At 36.5% G+C, this 3,925-nt stretch overlaps 1 long non-coding RNA gene across 3 annotated transcripts; it reads right to left on the reverse strand.

Annotated features, from left to right (window-relative positions):
- Nucleotides 1–1,731: 1,731 nt before the first annotated feature.
- LOC104701106 (uncharacterized) lies at nt 1,732–3,519 on the reverse strand. 3 transcript variants are annotated; one of them, XR_753740.3, is made up of 7 exons: nt 3,059–3,466; nt 2,845–2,957; nt 2,717–2,761; nt 2,460–2,636; nt 2,256–2,367; nt 2,094–2,134; nt 1,732–2,004 (listed from the first exon to the last, which is right to left on the reverse strand). It is a non-coding gene; the product is annotated as an uncharacterized LOC104701106 (long non-coding RNA). The 3 variants fall into 3 exon arrangements; XR_015560782.1 differs by having other exon boundaries at nt 2,256–2,360; nt 3,059–3,434; XR_015560781.1 differs by lacking the exon at nt 2,717–2,761 and having other exon boundaries at nt 3,059–3,519.
- Between the last annotated feature and the right edge of the window lie 406 nt (nt 3,520–3,925).

A 3,925-nucleotide genomic window follows, 5' to 3' on the forward strand; every position in this document is an offset into this window, starting at 1 on the left:
CAGGCGATGCGAGAGTTGCAAAGCCTAAGCAAAACCTTGGCCGCGGGTGGAGTCGCGTCCAGGGAGGACTGGTCGGGTAGCTGCAGCTTCCGTCCCTCGACCGGACCACCCGGGTGTGGTTCCCATCATGTAGCGTTATGTGGCTGTCCTTGTCCTCGTCCAGGCCTAGGTCGGTTCGGGGACGTTACAATGTGGGACGTTTAGATATTTTATGGTCCTCATTGATGAATCGACCAGATGGTCGCATGTTTGTCTATTGTCCACTAGAAACCTAGCGTTTGCTAGACTGCTAGCCCAGATCATACGTCTGCGAGCCCACTTTCCAGATTTTCCACTTAAGACTATACGTCTAGATAATGCTTGTGAGTTTATATCCCAAGCGTTTAATGATTATTGTATGTCCATGGGGGTAAGTGTGGAACATCCCGTGGCACATGTACATACACAGAATGGATTAGTTGAATCCTTCACTAAACGAATTCAATTGATTGCTCGACCATTACTCATGAGGTCGAAGCTTCTTGTGTCGGCTTGGGGACACGTGGTATTACAAGCAGCAAAGCTTATACGTATCAGGCCATCTAGTGAGCATAGATATTCTCTATCCCAATTACTCACGGATCATGAGCCAGACATATCCCATCTAAAGACATTTGGGTGTGCCGTTTATGTACCCATTGCACCACCATAGAGAACAAAGATGGGACCTCAAAGAAGGATGGGAATATATGTTGGATATGATTCTCCCACCATCATTAGTATCTAGAGCCAACCACGGGTGATCTATTTAAGGCTAGATACGCGGATTGTCAGTTTGCTGAATCCGAATTTCCTACATTAGGTGGAGAGACAAACAAGCTGGTCAAAGAGATATTATGGAATCAAACATCCTTGAATTGGCAAAATCCTCGGGACTCTGGAATGTGAAGCAGATGTCCAAAATATTATACATTTACAAAAGCTAGCTAATCAATTGCCAGATTCCTTTGCTGACCCAAAGAAAGTTACAAAATCGTACATACCAGCTTGTAATGCACCAGTACGTATTGATGTTCAAAAGGGACACAATCAAGTTGCTACAGAGTCTAAGATACGTTCGAAACGTGGTAGCCCAATAGGTTCCAAAGATAAGAATCCTCGGAAATCAAAGAAATGTGCAATTAAAACCGAGGTTAAGGAAACCATAGAAATAACCGCGGCAAACCCTAAGGAACCGATCAACGAGGTTTGGAACGCCAAACCTCAAGGTCCTGAAGGTATTGATAATAATGAGATCTCAATAAACTATATCATTTTTGGAATTTAGTAGAACCGAAAAGATGTCGACATCGATAAAATATTTCACTACAAGAATTGTTCTGTATTGTTACGGAAAAATTTGTAGGTATATGGTAGAATTTGTAGCAAAAGAATATTTGTTACAAAATTACGACAAAAATAATTAGTAATTATTTGGTCATAGCAAATTTATCAGGACTAATTATCGCAAATTGCTACCAATTTGATACTAACTAATTAGTAGCAAATACCTACTATTTGTGACATTTGTATGTCGCTATCTGTCACACATTGAGTCGGAATTATGTGTAACAATTTGCTTCAAAAGACGACAATCTTAGTGTCGCTAAATTGTGACAGTAAGCTACCCACTCAGTCGTCTTAAACTTGTTACAAAAAATCACAAATATTTGTAACAATTTAGCTTTTATTAGCTACAAAATTATTGAAAGATTTTATATCTAGCACCAAAGAAAAATTATGTGAAAATATGTTAAAAGTTACATTGCAAAACATACACAATTACAATTAATGTTAAACCTTACTTTAATATCATACATTCAAATAGAAGATATATAAATACATTGAAAAAAGATTTTCAAACCAGAAGAGTCTGTCAGGTGGTTTGACTTGAGCCCCATTAGTTGTGCATGTCTGTTGTTCCTTAACCTCGAGAGCAAGCTTCGAGACAACATGCTCAAGTTTGGTTCCAACTAACATGACAAGCTTAAACAACAAACAAATACAAACACATTCTCTTAGTGTTAGTCTAATTAATTTCAAGTTTTTACTTATTCTTGTTTTTGTTTACTTACAATGGCAGGGATGAATGATAACCAAAAGTACATATTCAGGCCTGCAATGAAATCATATAATTAGTAAAGATAAGGCAGGAATTCATATAATTAGTAAAGATAAGACTTAAATATGGAGATACAAATGGAATGCACTTTGTCTTTATGTAACCGATGACTTACCATGAATATTTATGCAGATGCATACTATAGCATAAATCCAAACTTCAGTAAGTGAAGATTGTAACTTAACCAAGAGCCCCATGTGTTCTTTAGCTGCAGTTGCGTCTACATTCTATGGATGACATATTTAGAATTGGGTAAAAGGTATTTGTTTATTCTGCATATTTATTGTTTATAACCCAATAACGAAATTTTCATTTTTACCTAATAGTCGTATCGAGTGTAATAGTGACGGCCATAAGTAGCCCAATGCTGGCGGACGATGTCTTCCCCCGTCACGGGTTTTGCATCCCCTTCAAGGCTTCTTGTTCTTGTGAGCCAGTATGGATAACCAAGCAAGAACTGCCCAAATCCCATCTTTCTCACGGATATGATCCGAACCTGAGGAAAAAGGTTGTTTGTGAGCTGTGTAAGGTTCTTAAAGTTGTAAGACATGTGATGAACTAGCAACAGAAACTAACCAGTTCCAAAACTCTCTTCACAAGATAAAGAAACTTTTGCATATTCTGCATAAAAGCATCACCACACTCAAGCGAGTTCATGAATGAACAACCTATATATACTGAACATAAAGGAACAGAGGACTAACCCCGCAAATTCTTTGCAATGAAATCGGAGAAAGACCTTGAACATCTGCTTAGACCATTCTAAAGTCTCATCGCCTAAGCGGAGTTTAAACCAATAACCAAACGTAGTCCCAATCTAAGAAAAATGAAGAAAACAAACAAAAACTAATAAACCAGCATCGTAAACTGAAACAAGTAACTTGAGAAGCTGATAAAGACATAGAAGAGAGAGAGAACCGTGAGAGAAGAAGAAGTGGAGGCTCCGTAAGAAGGCATCGGAATCAGTATCAGTCTTAGATCCAGAATCTGAATCGGAGAGAAGCGGAAGCGACACCAGTGGTTTTACCTGGAACAGCGGTTGTGGTACCTGTTTCAAAAGAGATAAAGAGAGACAAACAGAGAGACTCATTCTTCTTCTTAACTCTCCAGTCAGATCCATAAACGGAAAAGAAAAAAAGAAAAAAAACAGAACGAGAGAGGAGAGAGAGGAAATCTGGAGACGATGAGAAGAGGAGATCTGATCATCTGAAGAGGAAAGGAGATTTAGAGACAAAGAGGGGAGAGAAGATATGGAGACGAAGAGGTGAAATTAGAAGGAGAAAGAAAAAAAAATGAAAATTTTGTGTTTTGGTTTACACTTAAGCCATTTTTTTTTTTTTTTTTTTGGTATTTATTTAGATTTACAAAAATGTAAACCTAAATAAAAAGATGTTTTGTGTTTTGGTTTACATTTAAGCAGAAAATGAAAACTTCCTTTTTATATAGATTCACAAAAATGGTTTTGTGTTTTGGTTTACACTTAAGCAGAAAAATGTTTTAAACAATGTATTAAGTGTTTAAGGGTAAGGAAAATGTTACAATTTGCTACATTTAGTGTTGTGTGTCATATTGTTACAAAATTTTGTGTCACTAAATATGTAACATTTTTCTACAAATTATGTATGTTACTATTTGTCACTATGTAGTTACACTTAGTAACGAATTACTTACAATAACTATTAACTTAAAATTTGTCACTAATTTGTAACAGTTTATAGATATTATTTGTTATTAATTTTTTGTAGTAAAAAAATGTAACTATATGATACAAATTTACTAGTGTTT

Source organism: Camelina sativa, chromosome 7 (assembly GCF_030686135.1).
Source record: "Camelina sativa cultivar CO46 ecotype springtype chromosome 7, ASM3068613v1".
Taxonomy (NCBI): Eukaryota; Viridiplantae; Streptophyta; class Magnoliopsida; order Brassicales; family Brassicaceae; genus Camelina; species Camelina sativa.